This window comes from Pinus tabuliformis, chromosome 5_2, assembly GCF_031772625.1.
Source record: "Pinus tabuliformis cultivar Carrire ecotype Pingquan chromosome 5_2, CPIR1, whole genome shotgun sequence".
In the NCBI taxonomy this organism is placed as follows: domain Eukaryota; kingdom Viridiplantae; phylum Streptophyta; class Pinopsida; order Pinales; family Pinaceae; genus Pinus; species Pinus tabuliformis.
Window position 1 is genome coordinate 304,059,144 of NC_142306.1, and position 6,503 is coordinate 304,065,646.

Genomic DNA, 6,503 nt, shown 5'->3' on the forward strand with positions numbered 1-6,503 from the left:
CATCGTGAGGCTAGCAGGATGCAATAGTGCGTGAGGCATGGGAGTGTTGCACAAGTGCAGGATGGCACAAGAGGTGTGTAATGGTGTGAGATGCATAGAGTTGTTGCATCAGCATAGAGGTCAGATAGGGAGCACTTGTCAGTGACAGAGGGAGTTTCAACATCGAGGGCGTCTCTAGCCTGACATAGATGTTAGATTTGGGAGATCAGTTACTTACTTCTCAGTAATTGAGTTGCAGTGCAGTAGTTAGCAGTGGTAGTGCTATGGGTAGCACAATGCAACATGATGATAGGGGTTGCAGTGCATATGCAGCAGTGGCAGTGGCAAGGCCATGGGAAATAACACAGATGCAGAGGGAGTTTTCGTACAAATGCAGTAGTGGAAGTGGCAGAGCCATGGGTGGTAGTACGGGATGCAGTAGTATAGATGATGGGAAGAAGGTCTAGCATCAGGGACCGATGCCTGATGATCAAAGTAATACTCAGTGAGGAGTATTGCTAGAGCACGGTCCTCGCTAAGAGGGAGTGTTGGTTTGGGATAGCATCAGATGTGCTCTAGCCACAAAATGTGGTGGAGAGGCTAAGGCACATGAGATTTCCAATACCCAGAAAGGGTTTGGGCAGATTCTAAACACTTTGGGAGATATTAAAATAACTAATATTTTTAATGGAGTCCCTAAGTCTAAACTTAGGGAAATTAAAATATTAATGTGAATTAATGTAAAACTATGTTAGAATGGTCCAAAAATCATGGATCAAGCCATATCTATTCTTAGTCGTTGATTAGGGACTTAATCTCAGCCATTGATCTATCAACGAGAAAAGTATAAGAGGAGGTTGAGGGTCACTTGGAGAACATGGTAAGAGATAAAGATTTCGACTTTCTGGAGCTCGGTTTGCTGAGAAAGTTGAGAGAGTGATTTGGAGTTGCAGCTGAGGGGCAGTGAATACAGAAGTAGAGAGGCAAAGATAGTTCTGAGAGGATCAACACAACAACCGAGAAATTTGACACAGAGGGCAGAAGTTGGAACTATCAGGAATAGCCAGAATTGATGGGAACTACTAGGAAAGCTAACGTAGAGGGAATAAGCCGAAACTTCCAAGAACAGCCGAAACTATTGGGAACTACCGGAATTGCCAGGAAAGATGACGTAGAGGGCAGAAGTTGAAACTGTCGAGAGCAGGCAGAACTGGTAGGAACTGTCGAACTTCCAGGACAGTTGACGCTGAGGGAAAAAGAGGCTGACACAATCCCTAGAGGTTGATGTTGAGGTTTTTCATAGGGCATATTGGAGTTGAGGAGCTTCCAGAGTGTTTATTCGAGGTTTCAGCTGGAGCATCTATCTCCGAAGGAGATGTACTACTACCAAGATTTTTCTTTGTTGGGTGAGCTAGATTTGGCACCCAGATTGTATTAAGAAACTACTCAATAAATTAAACCCTCAGATAGCTGCACGTGTTTCCCGCATTGGGTTTTTCCGGGGATATTTGTTCAAAAATAATGGTGTCATTTGTGTGCTTGTTTCTGTTTCCTTCAGTTGATGATCTGTAATGTGTTGAGCATGTACTTGTTTTTATTTTCAATATTTACATGGTAAATAAATTGTTAATTATTCAGAACAAGTAGGAAGGAATAAATCAGAAAGTACATGGAGGGTTTGTAATGTTAGACTTAGAAACTTCAACATAAGCCTCACCATTAAAAGAAAGAGCTAGAATAGTGCAAACTCCGCTCCCAATACAATGTCTAGAATTGAAAACGACAAATCCCAATAACCCAGATCTGAGTTTTCTCCCCTGATCTACAGCTAAAAATCCCTTACAATAGTGTTTCAGAATTCCTTAAGTGTAGAGAAGAGGAAACCCCATGTTCATTCTCTAAAAGTCATATTTATAATTACAAAAATGAAAACCAAAATGACATATTTGTTGAAGAACAAATATGCTTCCACAATTTTCATTGGTCATAATTTTTTTTCTTCTCTTGCTGGTCCTCTTCCATATATTCCCAACTAGTCTTTTGCTATCAACCAATCAAAATTAAATTAAAATGCAAATTAAAATAAAAAAATACCGAATCTGGAAAACAAACATCTCCAATCAAAATTTAAATAAATAAAAAGAAATATCTGCTTCCCATTGATCCTTGTAAATATCTTATTGATCAAAGAGAATAGAATCAAATGGATCTGCAATCAATAGAGACTTTAGGCAAATGAAAATGCCAAAAAGTGAACTCAAAAAATTAGCTTTGGTGATAAATTCAGAGCTCAATTTTCTGCTAGCATTTAGACTCATTTAATGACCAAATCTAGTCATGCAACCACATCAGATATATTCTCCATGATTTTAATTATCTAACAAATCCTCCCGGACCTCATTTGGCCATGAAAAACTGAACTTATGAGCTTCCAAAATTGAAGTGTCAAAACTGTCAAAGTTGTGGAAAAATTTATGCATGGGCCAAAATTGGACATTTTGTATTAAAAATTATAATTCTAATTAGCTATACAATTAAAATTAAATTCTAATTGCCCGGATGCGAGTGGCAGCTTGATGATCGCATGAGCTTGTTGCGTTGGGCGGCTGGCGTCATGAGGTGGCTTGCCAGGACGACTACACTCGGTGGCTCTGCGAAGAATTAATACCTTTAAATGCTAAGGAGACGGCATTGCAGGTGGGAGATGGGCTCAAGCGAGGCAACTTTAAGCGCCCTGTACCTTGATTCGATGGGGATTGTTCAGTATGTATCCAGATTGTTCCAAGCAAAGGTCTATTTAATGGCGCATTTGATCCAGGTTTGGTATGCGCGGTATTTTGTTATGCTGTTTGATGTTAAGGGTGGAAAGGGGCCGATCTCTGGCTTTGTGAGGAGCTGCAGAGGCTTCACCTCTGTCCAGCCTGCGCTCTCTCGGCTCTCGACTGTGAAGGGGATCGTGAGGGCCCATAATTCTGTTCAGGCTTCTATTAAGGTCGTTCTGTGTGGAAGAGTTAAGGCTTTGCGTCCTGACACTCTGCCTTTTACTGTAAAGAGCTCGAGATTTCCCCTGCTCATGGCACCGAGACAAAGAGGAGTCCCGAGAAGAGGGGGTGTTTGGGGGATAAGTAGACGGCAGGAGGCTCAAGCTAGAGCAATTCCGCCGCTTGCCATAGTTGCGCCTCCGTCTTCTCCCTCAGAGGAGTCGGAACCTTCAGAGAGCCAAGTCCATACCTCCCGCTTCACCTTCAGGTGCCGGAGAAATCATTCTCTTGTCTCTCTCCTGATTACTGTAATTGCTACGGAGGAAGAGGAAGATTCTGCCAGCCAGGAGGAGGACGTTGGGGAGTAGGTTCAAACTTGTAATGCCCGGGCGACTGCGGAGGTTGGTAATGTTGAAGATCCTCCTCCAGACGACGTCAATCCTGTGGAGCCTGTTCTTGGTCTGGATACGCATCCGCAGCCGGTTCATCCACCAGATTTTCGCTTGGAAGTGACCGAAGATGCTACCATGTCTGACTGGATTTCTCTCTCACCAGAAGTAGACAACAATGCTCAAGGTGAGCCTCCGAAGGTTTAATTCTTGTTTCTTCTGTTGTTCAATGGTCATGTTTTGGAGTTTTGGTGGGGTTTCATCTCTTTCCGCGATGCCCAGTTTTTTGTTATAGGGTAGGGGACCTTTCAGAGTTCGTGGTGTCTCCAGAACTCTGGAAACAATGGTCCCGCTACTCTCCTACGCCACAATGCTACCAGCAGCAAGCCACAAGATACATGCAATGAATCATTGGATAGTCAATTATGCTTACTGTTGTTCTTTGAAGGGATCTCTTTTGTAAGTCAGGGGGCCACCTGCTACTGCTTCGCCCATGCTCACTTCTATGGACTCTATCTTTGTAATTCAGGTGGCCATGTGCACCTGCTGCGTTCTTCTGACAGGGCGTGGCTTTATGCATCCTTAGAGGCTAGGGCCTCTTTGTAAATATTTTTTCATATTTTTAATACAATAGCTTAGTCTTTACACAGAAAAATAAATAAATAAATAAATAAATTCTAATTAATTACAGTTGTTAAACTAATTATATACAAGTTAATTATAACTATGAATATTCAAATTATATTAATTAAAAATTAATTAACTCGGGTATTAATTTTATATTATAATTAAAACTATATAAAAATGAAATAATTTAAAATTAATTAATTTAAATTATATTAAAAAATAAAAAAAAATATGACATCATTAGTGGCTCTTGGTCCCATATGGATCGGCCAAATTCGCAGTTGGGCTCAACTTATGATCCATACATAAATGAGGAGGGGCTTTATTATGAAGTAGGAGGAGTAAGGGTGAAGCGAGGAGGGAGTCATAAGATGCATGAGAGGTTGGAACATTATCGGAATATCAGAAAAGTGATTCATAAGAGAGTTATGGAAATGAGCTCCGAGGTTTAATAAAATAAAAGTCTTGAGGTCATCAAGTCCACCAGGGACATCAGGCCATCAGAATATTTTAGTTCATCAGAGAAATTAAATATCGGAGCATCGAGGTTGTTAAGTATCGAAGGTTTAATAACATCGTGAATTTTAAGAAGTGGCTCCGATGAACCGGCTCCGATGAACCTTTGTGCTGAGGTTTCGATAAAACTATTTATAGCTATGTTCGAAGGGAATCAGAGGATAAAATTATAATAGGTGTGTTAAAAAGTTACGATATATGAATGTTCTGAGGTTTCGATAAAACATGTCTAGATGTATAATGGGGTATCAGAGATATGGAGTGGGAAGTATAAAGTGAAGTGGATGTGGAGTGGGACAAATCTCATAAACTACAATCACTCAGTAATTTAAAAATCCAACAAAATGAACTACAACCACTTTGTAATTTTGAGATTTCAGATCTTGTAATTTTTTTTAAATTGGAGTTTAATCATAGACTTACGAAATCTGAAAACACCATAATTTTAATTGTTCTACAATTTGGTTGTGACCATTTTGTAGGAACATTAGTGAAAATTGAATTAATTAGTAAAAATTAATTAACAATCCATATTTACAATTGATTAATAATTTATTTACAAAAATTAAAACAATATACACTTTATACATTTTTAGCAGAGGTGATAAAAATTATCGAACTTTGGAAGAGTGCCATTTGCAAATTGTGTAACCAAATGAGATGAAACAAGCACCAATGAAAATATTACAAAAATTTGAACTCAATGATGCAATCTAAATAGGAATCCAACAAAAATAATTAACCAAAAGAAAATGTTAAAAGGTGATTTAGTCAAAATTTATGAAAATGGTCCCCATTATTTGAAATAAATAAATAAAAAATGGGGGTGTTGAGTTTTCACCTCAATAGAGGGAAATTCCAAGCAATATATTTTTTCTCCAATTTCTTCTAGAATAACATAGGGACCATATCTTAGAGGATGAAGCTTATGGTGTCGGCGATTGAAGTGATGCTCTTCTAGAAAGAGCCATAAGCAATCTCCTCATTGAAATGACAAGGGTGTGCGATGTTTTCATGCCTTTCTTTGGCGCGATCCTATGAATATTGCAAAGCAAGAGTTACCTAAGTATGGCATTGAGATATGGAGTATATAAACTAATGAACTAATTTTTATTCTTGTTGCATATGTGTAGAACCAAAAGGGGTACATTTGACTTAAGCCTAAAACAAATCTCGAAAGGGAGAGCCTAGTTAAGGAGTGTGTGTCTCTATTACAACCATGTTGAATATGTAAAAATAGGAATTCCACTAGTTTTTCTTAGAAAAATAGCTACAAAGGGAGTGAACCAAAGTATGATTAACAACATTGGTTTGGCTATCTGTTTGCAAGTGAAAGGAAGTGGAGAAACAAATTTGACAACCCAATATACGCCAAAGAGTACACCAAAAGTGATTGAGAAAACATGAAGCTTGATAAAAAATAATGCCACTTAACAATCCAAAGTGTGGCCAAATATGAGAAAAGAAGAGTTTCATAGCTTGAGAAATAAAGGTAGTCTTATGATAGGGAGGAAAGATAGTCATCTTAGAAAAATGACATACCTTTAACCAAATAACATCATGTTTGTAAAAGGTATTGGGACAACCACTCAAAATTGTCATGGAAATGGATTCCCCAAGATGAGGGGGAATAAGTAAAAATGGGTACAAACCATGTTTATGGTTTGATGGCTTGCTTTATAAACATGATGGGGAACATTCTCAAAGTATTTTTCCTACTTTCTGAGGTAAGGTAGGTTAATGGAAGTGGTGTTGGAGATTGAGAATGGTCTTGACTATGCCAAAATTCCCCCCACATGAAGAGGCATGTGCTTCATGGATGATAAGGAGATGATCATGAGATTGTGGCACACACAACCAGTTAGGTTTATATAACCAACCATCATGAATGGTATAATCAAGAAAGGGAGTTCGATTGATAACTATAATTTCTTGCAAAGCTTCCCATATCTCACAAAATACTATATTTGTTGCATATATTTCTCTTTCTAGGATTCCAAAGTAGCGCAAT